The sequence below is a fragment of the Symphalangus syndactylus genome, chromosome 5 (genome assembly GCF_028878055.3).
Source record: "Symphalangus syndactylus isolate Jambi chromosome 5, NHGRI_mSymSyn1-v2.1_pri, whole genome shotgun sequence".
Lineage (NCBI taxonomy): Eukaryota > Metazoa > Chordata > Mammalia > Primates > Hylobatidae > Symphalangus > Symphalangus syndactylus.
Genome location: NC_072427.2, coordinates 81,403,559 through 81,425,579, shown reverse-complemented (window position 1 = coordinate 81,425,579; position 22,021 = coordinate 81,403,559). Strand labels below are relative to the sequence as shown.

Below are 22,021 nucleotides of genomic sequence, written 5' to 3'. Positions count from 1 at the left end.
AGGTTGGTCTCAAACTCCTGATTTCAAGTGATTCACCCACCTCAGCCTCCCAAACTGTCAGCCCTCTGAGCCCAAGCTAAGCCATCATATCCCCTGTGACCTGCATGTATACATCCAGATGGCCTAAAGCAACTGAAGACCCACAAAAGAAGTGAAAATAGCCTTAACTGATGACATTCCACCATTGTGATTTGTTTCTACCCCTCCCTAACAGATCAATGTACTTTGTAATCTCCCCCACCCTTAAGAAGGTTCTTTGTAATCTCCCCCACCCTTGAGAAGGTTCTTTGTAATCTCCTCACCCTTGAGACTGTACTTTGTGAGATCCACCCTCTGCCCGCAAAACATTGCTCCGAGGAGCCTATAACAAATCCTATAAGAATTAAAGATAATCCCACCACCCTTTGCTGACTCTCTTTTCGGACTCAGCCCGCCTGCACCCAGGTGAAATAAACAGTCTTGTTGCTCGCGCAAAGCTCGTTTGGTGATCTCTTCACACGGACGCGCATGACACAAAGTGCTGGGATTACAGGCCTGAGCCACCACGCCTGGCCACCCCCAATCTTTAAGAATATTCTGGCCGGGCGCGGTGGCTCACTCCTGTAATCCCAGCACTTTGGGAGGCTAAGGCGGGCGGATCAAGAGGTCAGGAGATCGAGACCATCCTGGCTAACATGATGAAACTCCGTCTCTACTAAAATACAAAAAATTAGCCGGGCGTGGTAGGGGGCGCCTGTAGTCCCAGCTACTTGGGAGACTGAGGCAGGAGAATGGCATGAACCCGGGAGGCGGAGCTTGCAGTGAGCCGAGATCATGCCACTGCACACCAGCCTGGGCGACAAAGCATGACTCCGTCCCCCCCCCAAAAAAAAAATTCTGTATATAGTTTTTTTTGTTTTGTTTCTGAAAGACGCAAACGCACCCTTCTGGTAATGATTAAAGACTTCTTCATTTAATTCACCAATGAAATAATCTGACAATTTATGTAACAAATAAATTCCTATAAACATAAGCTCCCTTGCCCCTCTCCAGCGGCACAATCTCTGATTTGCTATCCTGGTTGCAACCTTCATTACTGAGTAAACGCTTATGTAAACCTTAATAATGAGATTCGGGCAAAATGATTAAATATTGGTTTATCTGAGTGCAAAATTTGAGGATGGCGACCTGGTAGGACACAAACTCCAAAAGATGGGTGTCAGTGCTTCGAAAGGGAGAAGTTTGAGGGTCGTTTATACAGGCAGGGTCTGGGAAGCTTAACAGGATGTCAACATTTTCCATAGACGGTTAACGCATAGCAATTTGATTGGTTCTAGGCAGCATTTCTTTTTGGGAAGGGTCTATTTAACATTCCACATTAAGGATGTAATAATAGTCAAGCGGTCATTTATCTTATTCAAGGCGTATTTTTTTTTTTTTTTTTTTTTTTTTTTTTTTTGAGACGGAGTCTCGCTCTGTCGCCCAGGCTGGAGTGCAGTGGCGCAATCTCGGCTCACTGCAAGCTCCGCCTCCCGGGTTCACGCCATTCTCCTGCCTCAGCCTCTCCGAGTAGCTGGGACTACAGGCGCCCGTCAAGGCGTATTTTATCTCAGATACCATCTGGTCTGAGCTGGGAACAAGAAAATAAGGGAGTTAATCTATAACAAAAGGTCGGCAATTAAGAGGTCGTGCTTCGTGATCTGGTCTCCAAAGTCAACTTTCCTCAGGGACTTTCAGAATCCCCAAATAGACTATCCACTTTCTTTCACACTTATTTGCCTCTAACCTGTTGATTTCTTTTTTTTTTTTTTTTCTGGTTTTTAAGGGTTAACAATCTCTTGGGTGCACTCTGACTTCCATGCGCTTTACAGAAAAAACTGGTCCTGAGGCCAGCAGCAGCAGCAGTGGGTCTCAGGAACCTGTTAGAAATGCACATTTTTCAGCCCCACCCCAAACCTACTGACTCAGCAGTTTTGCTGGTGGTTCTCCATCTCTCTTTAACATGCCCTCTGGGTGCCGCGGATGCACGTTGAAGGTGGAAGATCGCTGCAGGAGATTTCCGCGTCGGGCAGATGAAAGCGCTCTGCAAGCCCCGCTGCAATCTGCGGGCCGGGGCCGCGGCTTCTCGGGTGGCACTAGGACCGCGGCGGCGCCGCCCTCGCAGCCACCGCCTCGGGCGTGAGGCGGGGCCTAGTTGTTCCTGGATCCTGGGCTTGGCTCCTCGACCCGCCCCTGGAGGCGGACCCCACTTGACTTAAACTCTGGGGCCCGGGAGGCCGCCGGCTTTTTCTCTGCTTGCCGGGGTGGTCCTCTTCGCTGTGTCGGTGAGTGTGAGGCGAGCACCCCGAGGTTCCCTCCGCCTTCCGGGGTCCGGGCGGGGCGGGGGCCGGGAGCCAGAGGCGGTTGCGGCCCGGGCTGGCGCGCGGCGCCGAGCGCTTTTGTTCTGCCGCAAGGACGTGGTCGCGGGCGGCCCCAGAACCCGGGCCTCGGGCCCCGCCGGAGCTGGGCCGGGCCGCCGCGCTCGCTTGTGCCTGCCGCACCGGGGACCGGCGCTGGGCCTCCGCGGACGCCGAGCCTTCCCGGAGGGCGGGCCTCGCTGGCTGTTTTCCCTCATGGGCCGGCTCTGCGCGGTGGAGGTCGCGAGGGGCGAAGGCTGGGACGCATTTTGTTGAACTGCGAGGCGCGGCTGGTCAGGCGGCTGGGTATGAAGCTGCTCATGTCTTTAAGGCTTTCCCGTCGCTGGAGTGAAAAGATAAATCTTTTTTTTTTGCTATTTCCCGAGCGTTCTGCTCCCCGGCCGTCTTAAGCCGAAGCCTCCTGGAACAGAATGGCTGTACTGGCATCTGTCTCCAAGGGGTCCGCGAACGCTTCTGCGCCGGCGACGCTTTCTGCTCCTCAGCGATGGTTCCTTGAGGCGTTTTTCAATGCACAGACGCATACCCATCTTAGGTGTTCTCGAGGGGCACGGACTCCCTAAGCAGACGTCCTTAGGGTCCTGAGTTTAGCAACAAACTTTCGGGGAATCATCTCCGTGGAAACAATTTATTCGTAGTACATCGAGTGCATACTGTGTCTTAATATAAGGATGTGTGTAAGCTTGAGGCGCATTTTCATTTGGTGGCGGGCGGGTGCGTTTCAGTAGGCGGGCCGCGGAGCTTGTTTGGGGATTGTATTTTTCTGCTAAATGTGTTAGCTTTAGTCATGTTTCATTCACTGTTAATATGCATGCATGTTAAGGTTTTAGGTTTTTTCCCCCGTGCAGTCGGATTTTTTTTCTATTTAATATTAACCCAATAAAGAGAAGTGCAGAGATACAGTATTACTGTTTTGCAATGATACTACAATAGCGGACCTAGAGGAGCGCCCAGAAATTCTAACTTAAGTGAATGGTATTTTCAGGCCAGACCTAGTTTCTATTTCTGTTACTTAGGACACTTAATAAGAATTCAGTAAACTTAGCATGCTTTCAGTGCAGCCTTAAAAGAAAACAGTTTTGCACAGCAATGCCATATCTAGTAAACATATTAGCGTGTGCTCTTTTATTATAAAATGTTTCTTGCTGTCCCTAGGACCAAAGAAGTAAATACGGTGTGGAGGGGGATTGACGTGTTTGGAGGGAAATGGGAACATACACGATAATTAAAGAGTAAAGTTGTGCTTAACGGTAAGTATATCACCTCTAAGAAACCCGCCCTGATTTAACCAGGCAGTTACTCACACTCAACTATGGAGTAATTTACCTATTACCGAATAAAATTACTGGCTCAGTGAACCAACATTGGTTAAAAATTAAACTGCGGGACACAATGGATTTGACGACAAAGCTTGAGAAGAAATGTTTTTGGCATAGTACTGAAAAATCAGTTGTTAGTCTTAGCAAAATAAGGAAAGAGGTCTGTGGTAAGGTAATTGTGGTGGAAGTTACTTGGGCAGACGTCTGCTTTTGTCTGTGCTGTGTTTATTTGATTGTTTTTATTATATTTTATCACTGTTGGTGGCACATAGGGGAATGTGGCACAGAGCACCACTCTGGAAGGATGCTTCCTGTGCAGCCAAAGTGATCATGTCCAGGGCTTTCATCTGTAACCACAAAGTGTGTTAGGAAGTCTCACCTGATGGTTAAAACCATGGTCCCTGTAACCACACTGCTTTGGTTCAGATCTTGGCTGTAGCACTCAGTCAACCCTGGAAAATAAACCTCTGCCTGTTTTCTCATCTATAAAATGGGGACAAGCACTAATGTCATAGGATTGTTATGGTAGAGTTACATGAGTTTCATGCTTATCACAGTTAAACGGCTCCTGATGCATGGTAAGTGCCCAATAAATGTTAGCTATTGTCATGTTAGAGGAAATAGATTTTGTGGCCTGGGACATGTAATGCTGTCTTAGCAGAAATTCAGCTGGTTCATTTAAGCTTTAAATTTATGAGCTTTTTGTTGGTTAAATCCATCACCGTAGATCCTCTTAGATTCTCTTTTTTTGTAGGTCTTGTTTTGTTAGGAAGTACCCGTCACTACTGGTCCACATCTGGATTCACCTGCAGGCTTGTTTGAAATAAAAAATGCCTCCACTAAATTCCTAGGCAGGACAAACTTGCCCCAAAGCTTTGTTCTTCTACGTTATCTCTGATTGTACAGGAATCTCTCTTCCCTCCTAGATTATCAGTGTCTTCGATATAGTTGGAGCTCAAATGCTTAGGAAATTGATTTAATGTTGCTTAAAACGTATTTGTAGGCCAGGTGTGGTGGCTCACGCCTATAATGCCAGCACTTTTAAGAGGCTGGGGCAGGCAGATCACTCGAGACCAGCCCTGGCCTCAAGTTGGCCAACATGGCGAAATCCCTTCTCTACTAATAAGACAAAAATTAGTCAGGCATGGTGGCACATGCCTGTAATCCTAGCTACTCAAGTGGCTGAACCTGGGAGGCGGAGGTTGCAGTGACCTGAGGTCACCCCATTGCACTGCAGTCTGGGTAACAGAGCAAGACTCTGTCTTTTAAAAAAAAAAAAAAAAGGCATTTATGAAGGTGAATTTCAAGAATCTAATCAGGCCTCCCTCCCTCCCCCATTAGAGGCACACTCTATTATATAAAAGAGACAGGGAATGTATTCATTTTGAGGTAAGTCCAGGAGAAAAGTTGACTAACCCTGGCTATGGATACGCAAGTTAACATTCACTTTGGAAGAAGATTGTGAAGAATCTTGGACCTTGAGGAATTCTAAATGCTTTGTTGGGTGGCAACTATGCAATACTTATACTATTCCTAATACCTTAAGTGTACTTGTAAGTGAAGAACAAAGTTGGAGGCTGTTGAGGTAAATATCTTAAGTGAGATTGGAATTATACATTTTATGCTCCTGGTTTTCATGATCGCAAAGATTTAATGACAGTAACTTAGATTCTCTTGATGTATCAGATTACAAGGTTTCATTTGTAAATAAAGTGATTAAAATGACAAAGTGTATTACAAGAAATTGTATTGTCCAGTTAAGTTTTAAGAAACAGAAACCATAAGGAGATTATTATTTTTCTAGCCCCAAAGGAGAATTCATTAGATGACATACTTTTAAAGTTCATGGATCAGGGCCGGGCGTGGTGGCTAACGCCTGTAATCCCAGCACTTTGGGAGGCCAAGGTGGGCAGATCACCTGAGGTCAGGAGTTGGAGACCAGCCTGGCCAACATGGTGAAACTCCATCCCTACTAAAAATACAAAAAATTAGCCAGGCATGGTGGCACATGCCTGAAATCCCAGCTACCCGGGAGGCAGAGGTTGCAGTGAGCCAAGATCACGCCACTGTACCCTAGTTCGGGTGACAGAGTGAGACTCTGTCTCAGAAATAAAGTCCATGCGCTGGTTGCAGTGGCTCACGCCTGTAATCCCAGCACTTTGGGAGGCCAAGGAAGGTGGATCATGAGGTCAGGAAATCGAGACTACCCTGGCTAACCAAGTGAAACCCCAAAATTAGCCAGGTGTGGTGGCATTCGCCTGTAGTCCCAGCTAACGCAGGAGGCTGAGACAGAACTGCTCGAGCCCAGGAGGGGAGGTTGCAGTGAGCTGAGATCACACCACTGCACTCCAGCCTGGGCGACAGAGCGAGACTCTCAAAAAAGAAAAAGTTCATGGAGCGCAACCTTTGGGTTTTGATGGATCCAGGATCTAAATCCGAAAGAGAGTTTTAAAGATTTGGGACACTGTATGTTTGAGCTCTGCTGTCCTCTGCTTTGGTTCTCAGGCAGACCATCCCTCCATTGGGCAGCCCTGACATCTCCAGATGCAAGCAGCTTCAAGTTGTTCAGAGCATGCCTTTTGTAACTGTAGTTAGAGATAAAATTCATAAGCCATTTCTTCACCCATTTACACCCAGTGTACAGTTTCAGTGGTTTTTAGTATATTCAGAGTTGTGCACCCATCACCACTATCAATTTAAGAACATTTTATTACCCCCAAAATATCTCCATACTCAATAGTGGTAACTCTCCATTTTCTCCAACGCACCTTTCCCTAGGTAACCATTAATCTACTTCTGTAGGTTTGCGTATTTTGAACATTTCATATAATTGAAGTCATAATATTTTTCATCCAGCGTGTTTTCAAGGCTCATTTATGTTAACACATGTATGTTACTTCATTCGTTTTTATTACCAGATATGCCATTGTATGGATATGCCACTTTTGCTTATTCTTCCATCAGTTAAGACCTTTGACATGTTTTCACTCTTTGACTACTGTGAATAGTGCAGCTATGATCATTCTTAGTGTTTATGTAGACGTGTGTTTTTATTTCTTTTGGGTAAATACCTAGGAGTGGAATTCCTTGGTTATGATAACTGTTTAACATTTTGAGGAACTGCCAGGCCATTATCCAAAGTAGATTTACCACTTTATTTTTTATTTAACTTTTGTTTTATGTTTGGGGGTACGCATGTAGGTTTATTATATAGGTAAAGTTGTGTCATGGAGGTTTGTGGAACAGATTATTTCATCACCCAGGTATTAAGCCTAGTACCCAACTGGTTGTTTTTTTTTTTGAATCCTCTCTCTCCTCCCACCCTTTGCCCGCCTATAGGCCCCAGTGTGTTGATCCCCTCTGCGTGTCCATGTGTTCTCATCATTTAGCTCCCACTTATGTGTGAAAGCATGCAATATTTGGTTTCCTGTGTTAGTTTGCTAAGGATAATGTCCTCCAGCTCCAAGCTCCTACAAAGGACACAATCTCATTCTTTTTTTATGGCTGCATAGTATTCCCTAGTGTATGTGTACTGTTTTCTTTATGCAGTTTACCACTGATGGGCATTTAGGTTGATTCTGGGTCTTTGCTATTGTGAATAGACATGCACCATTTTATATAGCAATGTTTGAGAGTCCTAGTTGGTCTACATCCATAGACTTATAGCCATAGAAGTGAGCCTGAAGTGGTAGCTCACTGTGGTTGTGATTTGCATTTCCCTGATGATAGTGATGTTAAGCATCTTTTTATGTGCATATTGATTTCTTTGGAGAAGTATCTATTCAAAACTTTTGGCCTTAAATTTGTGTTGTCTTTGGATTGTCAAGTTGTACGTTTTTAAGATATCCTGGATTCTGATCGTTCCTTACTAGGGACCATAAATGTGAGGGTTTACTCCTGGGTTCTAGGTTCTGTTCCATTGATCAATGCCTGTCCTGCGTCAGTACTATATGGTCTTGTTTATTGTAGTTTTGTTGTTTTGTTTTTTTTTTGTTTTTTGTTTTTAAAACTGAATCTCACTGTGTTGCCCACGATGGAGTGTGGTGGTGTGATCTTGGCTCACTGTAACCTCCACTTCCGATTCTTCTGTCTCAGCCTCCAAAGTAGCTAGGATTACAGGCACTTGCCACCACACCACGCTAATTTTTGTATTTTTGGTAGAGGTGAGGTTTCACCATGTTGGCCAGGCTGGTCTCGAACTTCTGACCTCAAGTGATCAGCGTGCCTCTGCCTCCCAAAGTGCTGGAATTACAGGCGTGAGCCACTGTTCCCTGCCGGCTACTCCCTTTTCAACCCCTCCTTTTTCTGTGTCAAAGTTGCTGAGTGGCAGTCAGAAAATGAAAGTACCTCCGATTGGTCCCCTCCCACAACCAATCAGGCTAGTGGCTGGCCACTACTTCATTTACATAAAGTGAATCAATGGTGAACCTCGAGAGAGTATTTAAACCGCAGAAAATTCTGTAACTTGTCTGTCCTGAGCCACTGCTGCCCCGCTCCCACCCTGTGGAGTGTACTCTCCTTTAAAATAAGTCTCTGCTTTGGCTGCCTTGCTTGTGTGGTTTGTTCAATTCTTTGTTCAAGACACCAAGAACCTGGACAACTACCCTCAACTGCATGGTTTAGAGGAACTCCTCTGTTCCACTGAAGGCATTTTGTCTATCTCCTGTGGCAGAAAATTGACTTACCCATAATAGGAGCAACGAAGAAGTGATACTTCTGGCCAACATGGTGAAACGCCATCTCTACTAAAAATACAAAAATTAGCTGGGCATGGTGGCGTGTGCCTGAAATCCCAGCTAATGGGGAGGCTGAGGCAGGAGAATCGCTTAAACTCAGGAGGTGGAGGTTGCAGTGAGCCCAGATCACGCCACTGCACTCTAGCCTGGTGACAGAGCAAGACTTCGTCTCAAAAAAAAAAAAAAAAAAAAGAAGTGATACTTCAAATACGGCTTTTATTTCAACACAGTATTGTCTTAATATGGTTTGTACCCGCCTGCCACACACTGATGCGTCATGTGTGCTTGGGGGTGCATGTCGGCGCTTTTCAGATATTTAAGATCACCAGACCTCTAGTACACAGCGCGTCCAATCTTTTGGCTTCCCTAGGCCACTTTGGAAGAAGAATTGTCTTGGGCCGCACATAAAATACACTAACAATAGATAATGAGCTTTAAAAAAAAAATGCAAAAAAAATCTCATAATGTTTTAAGAATGTTTATGAATTTGTTTTGGGCCTCATTCAAAGCCGTCTTGGGCTGCATGCTGCCCATGGGCCGCGGATTGGACAAGCTTGATTCAGTAGCTGTTTCCTTGAGGTGGATATCCAGAGGGCTCCAAAATGAATTACTTGGCAGAATTCTGGTAGGGTAACTGGCTTCCGCTTCATGTGTTCTCTTGTTGTCTTTAATTCCCATTTTAGAGAATAATACAAATAGAAAACATGATCTAAATTTGTCTCTGGCATCTCTGCTCTGAAGGCACAACAGACTGGTGTCAATATTGTAGCCTGAATAATGATACTCTGTTGCATTGGTCTGAACTTCCTGCTGGCCAGTCAAGATGTACGTGATTGCCAGCACTTCATGCTGTACCTGTGTTAATGAGTCAGAAAAAGTAGAGCAATTTATTTCTCCCTTTTTTAGGGAGAAAGCCCTGTGGCTCTCACTGGTGAAGCTTGGTAGTTGGGATATATTTAGCTGGCTTGGCTCAGCATGGGGAACACTGTGGTATGTCCTCCACAATAGGTGTGATCATCCTGCTGGGAATCACAATTGCAGGCACTTTTTAATCCAGTGCTGCCTAAGACAAGGTACAATGGATTCGGATATCTGATTGGATGGCCTGTGGTTCTGAATAGAGTTTGTACCTGGATGCATGAAAGATGGGAAGGCAGACTTGTAGGTGAACAGCTTCACCATGGTGCCCTGATGACTTGCTTTTCTCATTAGACCATGGAGGCAAAGCTTAGGCTTAATCACAGGCTGACCCATATTCTGGCAGGACACCCTGCAGGTCCTCCAAGAATAAAGTGAGGGAAAAGCAGCCCAGTGAGAAACAGTCACAAAGCTGTTTCTCATCTGCCTCCTTGGTTTCAATTGAGCATAGGACTTCACCACCTTGGGGGGTATACTTGCTGGCTATAAAGTGGCCACAGTTTGGTGTTCTCATCTGGCTTGGTGTCATCCTGTGGGGCTAGGGATACTGATCTTGATTTTGCTGTTGGACTTAGTAATATATGAATCCATTTGGCCTTTTGCTGACCCCTTACAGAAGCGTAGAGAACTGTTCTGCCCCTTCTACCCACTGTGCTGCAAGAGGGAGGATTGCGAGTCTTTGTTAATTTGTTGTGACATTTAAATGAGATAAAGTATATAAAGCATTCGACATAGTTCTTTACAGATTTTCAAATGTTAGTTGTTTATAGTAGTACAGATGTACCTCAGCTTATGATGGAGTTACATTTCGATAACCCATATTAGTAGAAAATGTAAGTCAAAAGTGGGGTTTTATAGACATGATGGGATGGGAAAACACAACATCCAAAAAACTTAGCTAACACAGTACACCATTGATTGTTTTTTGTTTTTTTTTAACGTGCCATGGGAGGGGCAGCCCTGCACGCCCTCCCCCCACCCCACAACAGCAGCCTGCCTCCGCAGGGGGGATTTTTTGTTTTTTCGTTGATTGGTAATGCTCATGATCACGTGGCTGACTGGGTGCTATGGCTTGCTGCCACCACCCAGTGTGGAAGAATATCATACTGCCTATCACAGGCCCGGGAAAGGATCAAAATTCAAAGTACAATTTCTGCTGAATGCCTATATCACTTTTGCATCATTGTAAAGTCAAAATTATTAAGTCATACCATTGTATTGTGGTCCAGGACCATCTGGGCTTAGAAAAATAGATTCTAGAAAGCCTATTTAAGGACTGATAGGCTAATTTTTTCTGTGATTAAGGAGACAGAAAGCCAGAGCTAGTACAGGTTGAATAAATTGTGTTACATTTGGAATTCCTGAAAAGTGGCTTTTTACACTGAATTGTTAGTATTGGTGGTTTTGTTAACTTTCTAGAGGTATCTCTAATTTTTCTAATGCTTATTTTGCAAATCAGGTTTTCAATGAAAAATAGACTTTACTCAATTTAACCATATCAGTGGATACTCTTCAAATAAACTTTCCTTTGTGGAACATAAGAAGTGGAACTTATAAAGCCATAAGGGAAATTTTCAATTTAAAATACCAGAGCGAATTTACATATTTTAGGTATGAGAACAGTATTTTAATGTATATTATTTATTTCTTAAGTCCTATGTCTTTTAGGTACTGAAATGCTTACAGATGAAATCATGCTGTGTCTGTGGTTGGCATAGATAGAAAAGGAAACAGAAGTGGTCAGGTCTTTTTCCCATCTAAGTTTACATTAGGACTTCTCTTTAATGTGGTGTTCAGATAATGTTGGTTTATTCAGCAAATGCTGAAACCTGCTAGACGTTATCTAGATGCATGTGCCTTTTGGGTTGGCCTGAAAGACTTTTCTATGCCTGTTGTATTGGCTGTTCATAGTACTTTGATTCACTCTAATGATGTTCCACTTACCTTTAATAAATTGCCAACCCACTTTTCTTTCCCTTTTTTGAGACAGATCTTGCCGTGTCATCCAGGCTGGAGTACAGTGGCACTACCGTAGCCCACTGCACTCTCGACTTGCCGTGCTCAACGATCCTTCCACCTCAGCCTCCCAAGTAGCTGGGACTATAGGCATGCACCACCACACCTAGCTAATGTTTCGATTTTTATTTTTATTTTTTTGTAGAGACTGGGTCTTACTGTGTTGCCCATGCTGGTTTTGAACTGCTGGACTCTGCCTCAGCCTCTCAGCATGCTGAGATTATAGGTGTGAGCCACCACACCTGGCCAGTGGTAACCCCTGCGTATAAAACAATTCTTAGGCTGAGGTGGGTGGATAGCTTGAGCTCAGGAGTTCAAGACCAGCCTAGGCAACATGGCGAAACCTCATCTCTACAGAACATTAAAAAAAATTAGCCGCACGGTGGCATTCACCTGTAGTCCCAGCTGCTTGGGAAGCTATGGTGAGAGAATTGCTTGAGCCCAGGAGGTGGAGTTGCAGTGATTGTGCCACTACACTCTAGCCTGGGTGGCATAGTGAGACCCTGTCTCAAAAAAAAAAACCAAATTCTTGCTGTGGCTCAGTTTATACTTCCATATTCTATTTCTTGCTGTTTTATCTGACCTACAGCAGACCTGGCCACCATGCCATATTCACAATATTAGGTTCATTTTCTGGTTTGTTTGGTTTTCTTTTGTTTTTGAGACAGAGTCTTGCTCTGTCGCACAGTCTGGAGTGCAGTGGCATGATTCCCGCTCACCACAGCCTCAACCTCCTGGGTTCATCCAATGCCTCAGCCCCCCAAGTAGCTGAGAATACAGGTGTGTGCTACCACAATGCTGCCCAGGCTAGTCTCGAACTTCTGAGCTCAAGTGATCTGCCTGCCTTGGCCTCCCAAAGTTCTGGGATTACAGGTGTGAGCCACTGTGCCCAGCCTAGGTCTATTTTCTTATAGTTGTTTCTATTCATGTGTATGTGTGCTTGCGCATGTGTGTTTAACATGGATAGTAATATGGTTATTTCCTATAGGTATAATTTTAGATTATTTTTTGCTTTATAATTTTCTGTAGTAAGCCCAATTTACAAATAAAGGAAGCTGCTGGGTTGACAACTTTTCAATTATTTGCATTGTGTGGATATAGAATATTTGTAAAATTTCACAGATATTGTTCATCTTAGTGAGATCTTTAATATGAAAATCCACATCCATAATTATCTTTATGCTTTCTTGCAGCTGTTTACTTCTAATTATTTCCTGATTTACAAATTAATTTTTGCAATTCACAACTTCAAGAATACTTGGACTATTGGATTCAATCCATAGTAATCTGCAAAAGAAGAGAAGCAGAATTATACCTAGAAGTCTACTAATGGACAGTTAGTCACCCACCTACATGTTGAGGTACTCTGGGCCTTTTTCTTTCACCCTCACTGGAAGGGAATGTGGGTGGGAATTTAAGACATCTACTTCCTTGTTGATTTTCCACCTATTTGTTCTATTCATTATTGAAAGTAGGGAATTGAAGTCGTCCATTCTTATTGGTGAATTGTGGTTTTTGCTTCTTGTATTTTGATGCTCTCTTAGGTATTAATAACCTACAGATCACATTTGACAGTTTTAAATAAACAAGCTTCCAGATTAACTTGCTTTGGGGAGGTCTTGTGATACAAGGTGGTGACATCCTGTCCTTGAGTAAAGAATCTTACACATTCCTCAAATTGATACACTGATGAATACCTAACCTAACACTCAAAAGGGTGCTGCTATATTTGTAAATCAAGTTTTATTGATGTAAGTTTTTTTGCACATAGACATTTTAGCCTATATGTTGCAATCAGTAGCCAACGATTATAACCTCAATATTGTATCCTCCAACGAAAAACGACAGTTTGAGTATTAGGAGTCCCCCTCCCTTCTCCTAAAAAAGCCTTCCAACTTGTAGCAGACTCCAGAACACTTCGAACTCTGGTATGTCTTCCCAGACTGATCCTCACATTTGGCCTCCAGTAAACCTTTATCAGATTATTTCTACCTCAAGAACCTTCGTTTTAGACACAACAGTGCATATATGTTTGTAATTGTTACCTTGATGGGTTGATCCTTTTATCATTATAAAATGCATCTCTTTATCAGCATTTTTTGTCTTAGTCTGTTTTGTCTGATACTAGTATAGGCATTCCAGCTTTCTTTTTTTGAGACGGAGTTTCACTCTTGTTGCCCAGGCTGGAGTGCAGTGGCACAATCTCAGCTCACTGCAGCCTCCGCCTCCCGGGTTCAAGTGATTCTCCTGCCTCAGCCTCCCAAGTAGCAGGGATTACAGGCGTGTACCACTATACCCGGCTAATTTTTCGTATTTAGTGGAGACAGGGTTTCACCAGGTTGGTCAGGCTGGTTTCGAATTCCTGATCTCAGGTAATCCACCGACCTCGGCCTCCCAAAGTTCTGGGATTATAGGTGTGAGCCACTGTGCCTGGCCTGCCTTCCAGCTTTCTTGTAGCTATTTGTGTGATATTTTTTCATCATTTTACTTTCAGTCTGTGTTTTTGGATCTAAGGTATATCTCTTGGAAACAATAACATATAGTTGGATAGTTTTTAAAATCCAGACTGACGTTCTCTGTCTTTTGGATTGTGATACTATGAAATATATCTCTGGTCTTTATCCCTGTTTCCAGGCATACACTCCTAAAATTCATGCAGTCTCCAAAGTGATAAATGTCTTTTTTGTGTGCTAATGAGTTGACTTATGGCTGGCATCCCCTAGTTTCCGAGTGGAGGGCTGGTCCCCTGAAAGACCAAGGCCTGATTAAAGGGTTGGGACTTTTCAGCCCTACCCCTAATTCCTGGTACCAATGGTCTATCTCAGTCCATTTTCTGTTACTTATAGCAGAATATAGCAGAAACAGGGGCCTTTATGAAGAAAAGGAATTCATTTCTTACACCTTTGAAGGTGCGCCTAGTTCAGAGGGAGGGGGTGAGGTTAAGTTGATCACCAATAGCCAATGGTTTAATTAATCAGACCTGTGCAATAAAGCCTCCATAAAACCGGAAAGGATAGAGTTTGGAAGGCTTTTCAGATTGCTGAGCAGGTGGAGGTTCCTAGAGGGTGGTGCACCCAGGGAGGGCGTGGAAATGCTGTGCCCCTTCTCATGTGACCTTGCCTTCTACATCTCTTGATCTGAATCCTTGGTAATGTACTTTATAATAAACCGATAAGGTGTTTCCCTGAGTTCTGTGAGCTGCTCTAACACGTCAAACCAAAGGAGCGGGTCATGGGAATCCCAGTTTACAGCTGGTCGGTCAGAAGCACAGGTAAAATAACCTGGGGCTTGGTGTTGGCATCAGAAGTGGGGGCAGTCTCGGCCGGGCGCAGTGGCTCACGCCTGTAATCCCAGCACTTTGGGGAGGCTGAAGTGGGTGGATCACGAGGTCAGGAGATCGAGACCATCCTGGCTAACACGGTGAAACCCTGTCTCTACTAAAAATTCAAAAAATTAGCCAGGCGTGGTGGTGGGCACCTGTAGTTCCAGCTACTTGGGAGGCTGAGGCAGGAGAATGGCGTGAACCTGGGCGGCAGAGCTCACAGTGAGCCAAGATGGCGCCACGGCACTCCAGCCTGGGCAACAGAGTGAGACTCCGTCTCAAAAAAAAAAAAAAAAAAAGTGGGGGCAGTCTTGTGGGACTGAGCCCTAACCTGATGAGATCTGACGCTATCTTCATATAGATAGTCTTGGAATTAAAATGAATTAGAGGACACCTACCTGGTGTGTACACTGCAGAACTGATTGCTTGTTATGTGGGGTGAGACACCCACACATCTGGTGTCAGAAGTGTGAGAAAGTTTATTCCTATATTCTCAGAATTGTTTATATAAAAATGTTATTTTTTATATAATTAAATTTACCTCTAATGTTTTACTTTTTGTTTTTATGTCTCATGTCTTTTTATTCCTTTCTTATTCCTTAGTGGGGTTTTTTAAGAGATGAGATCACTCTCTGTTGCCCAGGCTGGAGTGCAGTGTACAGTCATAGCGCATTACAGCCTCAAACATCTGCACTCAAGCAGTCCTCCCATCTCTGCCTCCTGAGTATCTGGGACTGCATCCACACATGACCTTGTCTGGCTACACTTGGAGTTTCTTCTGCATCTGCCACTCTACTGCCACCCTAAGTCGTAATCCCTGTGTTGTTCAAGGGTCGATTGTATTTTCCTTTCACAGTCTATTTGTGTAGCTAGTAGGCAATCTTCCGAAAACTTCAACTTCAATTTAGGTCGTTCCGGAGTGCTTTTCGAGTTTTCAGTTTTCTTCTATGCCAGTAAAGGGGAGGGATGGAGAAACAAAAACCCCAAATTAACATAAAGATAGTTTCCCTTCCTTTTTTTTTTGAGACGGAGTCTCGCTCTGTTGCCCAGGTTGGAGTGCAGTGGCGCAATCTCGGCTCACTGCAAGCTCCGCCTCCCGGGTTCACGCCATTCTCCAGCCTCAGCCTCTCCAAGTAGCTGGGACTACAGGCGCCCGCCACCACGCCCGGCTAATTTTTTTGTATTTTTAGTAGAGATGGGGTTTCACCGTGGTCTCGATCTCCTGACCTCGTGATCCGCCCGCCTCGGCCTCCTAGAGTGCTGGGGTTATAAGCGTGAGCCACCGCGCCCGGCCAGTTTCCCTTCCTACCCATATACTCTGTATTAGTTTGCTAGGGCTGTGTTTGAGATAGGAAAACTGAAACTTCACACAACTGACCGCTTCACCTCTGGTCACCAAAATGTATTTGGATTTCTTCCCATCTGCAAACTGTTTTCCAGCTGACAACAACTGGGTATCCTACAATTCAGTTACATGTTGGCATCATCTACCTGGAGAAAGCATCAGATCCCACAGGTTGAGGACTCAGTCCCACGAGACTGCCCCTGACTTTGCCATTCCTGGGTCGCGACCTGTACTTTTGACCAACCTGTTATAAAGGGGATTGTCAAGACGCCCTCCGTGGATTTGATTAATTTGCTAGAGCTCACAGAACTCAGGGAAGCAGTTTACTTATTATAAAGGCTATTAGATGAAGAGCCAGGTGGAAGAGATGCTTGGGGGATGCATATGTGAATGCTTCCATGCCCTCTCCAGGTGCCCCGCCCTACGATCACCTCTGTGCTACCAGACACTCCTGTTACTCAGGAGATTACAAAGGTCTCAGGAGCTCTGTGTCAGGAACTGGGTTCAAAGACCACGTATTAGTGCAAAAGATTGTATACCCCAATCTACAAGAGTTTTAGGTGCCCCGTGTCCGGAATCATGGGCAGAGACCAAGTATGTATTTCTTGTCGTGGGCCACTATGACAGTAATGCCACAGACTGGGTGGAGAAATTTATTTTTCCCAGTTCTGGAGGCCAGAGGTCCAGGGTCAATATGTTTGATTTCTGTTCTCTTGAAGCTTCTCTCTCAGTGGCATGCAGGTGACTGTCTTCTTGCTGTGTCCTAACGTGGTCCTTCCTCTGTGGGCCAACATCGCTGGTGTCCCTCTTCATATGGGGGATGCTGGTCGGATTAGAGCCCCACTCTAATGACCTCACTTAACTAATTACCTCCTTAAAGGCCCTATCTCCAAATACACTGAGGCTCAGGGCTTTCATTTATGAATTTTGGGGAGGGTACAATTCAGTTCATGAGACTCCTCCAAGTTGACGTAAAAGCCAGGGGACAGTGAGGGGGACGGGCAGTTATTAATTCTCCTTAGAAGTGCTGCTTCTAAGGAGGGGGACGGGGCATCATTAATTCTCTTTAGAAGTGCTGCTTTTCTTCTGTCAGTGAACACTGTGACCCGTTGTGCTTCCGACCTTGTGGACTAGTCAAAGTAGTGAGGAACAGAGTCCTAACGCATGAGAGTGGTAACATGAGTGTCAGCATATGGTGGCTGCCTTTTTTTTTTTTTTTTTTTTTTAACAGATAGACTTTATTTTCTAGAGGAGTTTTAGGTTTAAAGAAAATTGAGGTCAGGCATGGTGGTTCACGCCTGTAATCCCAGCACTTTAGGAGGCCAAGGCAGGCGGATCACAAGGTCAGGAGTTCAAGACCAGCCTGGCCAACATGGTGAAACCCCGTCTCTACTAAAAATACAAAAATTAGCCTGGCATGGTGGCAGGACTCTGTAATCCCAGCTACTCAGGAGGCTGAGGCAGGAGAATCGCTTGAACCCAGGAGACAGAGGTTGCAGTGAGCCGAGATTGCACCACTGCACTCCAGCCTGGGTGACAGAGCGAGACTCCATCTCAAAAAAAAAAAAAAAAGAAAATCATAAGAGAATATATTTACTATTCATTAAGTGGAAATGTATCATCATAAAGGTCTTTATCCTCATCACATTTATCTTGACTAGGTGGAGGAGGAGGAAGAGAAGGGGTTGGTCTTGCTGTCTCCAGGGTAGCATAAACAAAAGAAAATCCACGTATAAGTGGACCCACGCACTTCAAAGCCACGTTCAAGGATCAACTGTAGTGTCTCTCATATAGTGTTTAAGTTTCATGCTTATTTTTTATTGAGTTGTCTACATTTTTCTTTTTATGTAATTCCCTATATAGGCTGGATATGAGCTCTTTGCTATGTGTTGCAAATGTAATCTTCTAGATAGTGACTTTACTTTTTCACTTCCTTAATGGTGTTTTTTGATAAACTGGTGATTAATTTTGATGCAGTCCATTTTATGGACCTTTTTTCTTATTGTTCATTGTGCCCTGTTATAGAAACCTTCCCCTATCCCGAGGGCGTAAAGATATTCTCATGTTTTTTTGAGATGGAGTTTCACTTTTGTTGCCCAGGCTTGAGTGCGGTGGCACGAAGTCGGCTCACTGCAACCTCAGCCTCACGAGTAGTTGGGGTTACAGGTGTGTGCCACCACATTCAGCTAATTTTTGCATTTTTAGTAGAGATGGGGGCTTCACCATGTTGGTCAGGTTGGTCTCAAACTTCTGACCTCAGGTGATCTGCCCGCCTTGGCCTCCCAAAGTGCTGGGATTTACAGGCGTGAGCCACCATGCCTGGCCTGTTTCTGGAATCTTTAAAATGATAATCTACCTGGGATTGATTTGTTTGTATATGTCTTGGTATGTAATTGGATAAGGCTTATTTTCATTCGTGGCATGTAGATAACCAGTTGACCTAGCTTCAGGTATTGAAAAGAACTTTTTCATAACTTTGTCATAAAACAAGTGTCTGTATATAAAAGTGTATGTATGTCTTCGTTATTCACACTTGTTTTGCATTTCCATGGAAAGTTTATAATCAAGCTTGTTACACCAAAAAATCCACTGGGATTTTTACTGGGGTTGTATTGACTCTTAATTATTTTTTCTTTCTAATTCTTTTTTTTTTTTTTTTTTTTTGACAAGATCTCATTCTGCTGCCCAGGCTGGAGTGCAAATGGTGCAATCTCAGCTCACTGCAACTTCCACCTCCCAGGCTCAAGTAATCCTCCCACCTCAGCCTTCCAAGTAGCTGGGACAACAGGTGGGCACACCTGGTTAATTTTTTTTTTTTTTTTTGGTAGAGACAGGGTTTCACCATGTTGTTCAGGCTGGTCTTGAACTCCTGACCTCAAGCAGTTGCCCACTCAGCCTCCCAAAGTGCTGGGATTACAGGCAAGAGCCACTGCACTTGACCTGAATTTTAAGATCATTGGCATCTTTAATGCTGTCTTCAAATATTTAAACATGGCATATCTTTACACTCAGCTGTTTGTTAGAGATGTGACACATCCTTCATTTTCTAAGTATTTTTTAAATGGTATTTTAAAAACTGCTGATAATATTCTTGCATATTGACCTTATTTTGGGGCATTGTAATAAACAGTAAAACAGGAAGATCTCTACCTAGTTTTGGATTTTCTGTGTAACATCTGATATTCAGTTTTGTGTTTTCCTCTCTGCTTACACTCCTGATACTTTTTACTTTATACCAGCTAGGATCTCCAGTAAAATGATGAATAGGAGTGATAGTGGCATCTTCTATGTTACTATTTAATTGTTTCAGCTACCATTTATCAAAAGATGGAAACATCTTTATAGTAGGTATTTGGTTTTTTTTTTCTTTTTCTTTTTTTTTTTTTTTGAGACAGGCTCTTGCTCTGTGGCCAGGCTGGAGTGAGTGTAGTGGCGCAATCACAGCTCACTGCAACGTCCACCTCCCGATTCTCCTGCCTCAGCCTCCCAAGTAACTGGGACTACAGGTGCCTGCCACCACACCCAGCTAATTTTTTTTTTTTGTATATTTAGTAGAGGCAGGGTTTCACTGTGTTGGCCAAGGTGGTCTCCGTCTCCTGACCTCGTGATTCCCCCGGCCTCAGCCTCCCAAAGTGCTGGGATTACAGGATTACAGGTGTGAGCCACTGCACCTGGGAGTATTTGATTTTGTCAGAAATTCTTACCTTAGATTTTTGAAATGATCTCATGTTTTTTTTTTTTTTGAAACGGAGTCTAGCTCTGTCACCCAGGCTGGAGTGCAGTGGCGCCATCTCGGCCGCTCTGCCTCCCGGGGTTCACACCATTCTCCTGTCTCAGCCTCCCGAGTAGCTGGGACTACAGGCGCCTGCCACCACACCCAGCTAATTTTTTGTATTTTTAGTAGAGACGGGGTTTCATTGTGTTAGCCGGGATGGTCTCGATCTCCTGACCTCATGATCCGCCATCCTCAGCCTCCCAAAGTGCTGGGATTACAGGTGTGAGGCACCGCACCCGGCCCCACAGTACTTCTGACACCAGATGTGTGGGAATTTTTTCCCAACTGACCAATTCTCTCGACATACCAACTGGGTGGCTTGTGATTCGATTCAATTCCGACACTGTCTACCTGACGTTACCATCAGAACCCACGAGTTAAAGGGCTCTGTCCTACAAGACTGCCCCCACTTGAAGCCAGTCACAAGTCCAGGCTTGTACTTCTGACCAACTGGCTATAAAGCAAACAAGGTATGCCTTCTCTGAGGTCACTAACTTCCCAGCACTTCAGTGTGTTCTGTTCACCAGCCCAGAAGCTCGGCTCATCCCATCTCAATGTTCAAGAGTTTTGTTTTTTTTTAAAAAAAAACAGTCTTACTCTGTCACCCAGGCTGGAGTGGAGGGGTGCCACCATGGCTCACTGCAGCCTCAACCCCCAGGCTCAGATGATCCTCCCCACACTGCCTTCTGTTTTCCGAGTAGGTGGCTGGGATTACGGGCATGCGCCACCATGACAAGCTAATTTTTTTTTTTTTTTTTTTTTTTAATTTTCAGCAGAGACAGGGTTTCACTATGTTTCCCAGGCTGGTCTTGAACTCCTGGGCTCAAGAGATCCTCCTGCCTCAGCCTCATGGACTGCTGGGATTACAGGCATGAGCCACCGCACCCAGCCAAGAGTTTTTATAGAGTCCAATCTCCAGCTCCCCCCACCACTTTATGGAGGTCAGTGGTTCGAACTAAAACTTCCAACCCTCTAATACTTGGTTTTCCTGGTGACCACCAGCTTTATCCTGACGGTATCTAGGGGCCCCCACTTTAAGTCACCTAAGTAGCATTGACTCAGGTATGTGCAAACAGTTCATTATGAATAACAAAAGTTATTTATGAATTAGTGTTTGCTTATGCCAGAAATTTTCTTTTCCTTTTTTTTTTTTTTTTTTTTTTTTTTTTGAAAGAGTCTTCACTCTGTCACCCAGACTAGAGTGCAGTGGTGTGATCTCGGCTTACTGTATTCTCCGCCTCCCAGGTTCAAGTGATTCTTGTGCATCAGCCTCCTGAGAGCTGGGATTACAGGTGTACACCATCACACCCAGCTATTTTTGGTATTTTTAGTAAAGATGGGGTTTGGCATGTTTGCCAGGCTGGTCTCAAACTCTTGGCCTCAGGTGATCCACCTGCCTCTGCCTCCCAAAGTGCTAGGATTACAGGCATGAGCCACCGCACCCGGTCTTACGTCAGAAATTTACTGAGTTCGTTAAGGTAACCTTGAATAGCCCTGGGGAGTTTAGACTTTGCGAATGAACAATGAGAATGTTTTTAACCGTATGTTTGTACTTTTTTTGTTTTTTTTTTTTTTTTTGAGACGGAGTCTCGCTCTTTCACCCAGGCTGGAGCGCAGTGGCGCGATCTCGGCTCACTGCAGGCTCCGCCCCCCAGGGTTCACGCCATTCTCCTGCCTCAGCCTCCCGCGTAGCTGGGACTACAGGCGCCTGCCACTTCGCCTGGCTAATTTTTTGTATTTTTAGTAGAGATGGGGTTTCACCGTGTTAGCCAGGATGGTCTCGATCTCCTGACCTCGTGATCCGCCCGCCTCGGCCTTCCAAAGTGCTGGGATTACAGGCGTGAGCCACCGCACCCGGCCTGAACTTTTTTTTTTTAATTCTCATTGTCATGTTAGCTTTTTAAAAAAAATGCAGTTAGCATGGATTACTTAGAAGAGAGTCTGTTAAAAATAACTAAAAACAGAAGGTGATTGGCATTTAAACGTAACAAAAAGCTAGTTGTCATTGTGTGGAATGAATTTCTGTTAAATACTTTAGAAATTTCATTGACACTTGCCTTATTTATTGTTGTATCCTCTATTGCTCCTATTCTTCCCAAATTAAAGATGAGGCTGCTCTGAAGATTCAGTAATTAGGATGGACAGTCAGCTACTAATTTTCTTAGATATTCTATTTAGGCAAAACAGCATTTTAATA

General features: G+C 44.3%; 1 protein-coding gene across 8 annotated transcripts in view; it reads left to right on the top strand.

The window, feature by feature from the left end:
* The first annotated feature begins 2,193 nt into the window (after positions 1–2,193).
* RESF1 (retroelement silencing factor 1) overlaps positions 2,194–22,021 on the top strand; it is a 32,595-nt gene continuing 12,767 nt past the window's right edge. The window contains exons 1-4 of one of the 8 annotated variants that reach the window (XM_055280117.2): positions 2,194–2,303; positions 3,549–3,643; positions 12,576–12,743; positions 18,720–18,837. The gene's annotated coding sequence lies outside the window, so the exon portion shown is untranslated. Of the gene's footprint in view, positions 2,304–3,548; positions 3,644–12,575; positions 12,744–18,719; positions 20,295–20,316; positions 20,766–20,961; positions 21,117–22,021 lie in introns of those variants that run through there. The other 7 variants (XM_063639199.1, XM_063639200.1, XM_055280116.2 and 4 more) reach the window with 7 other exon arrangements.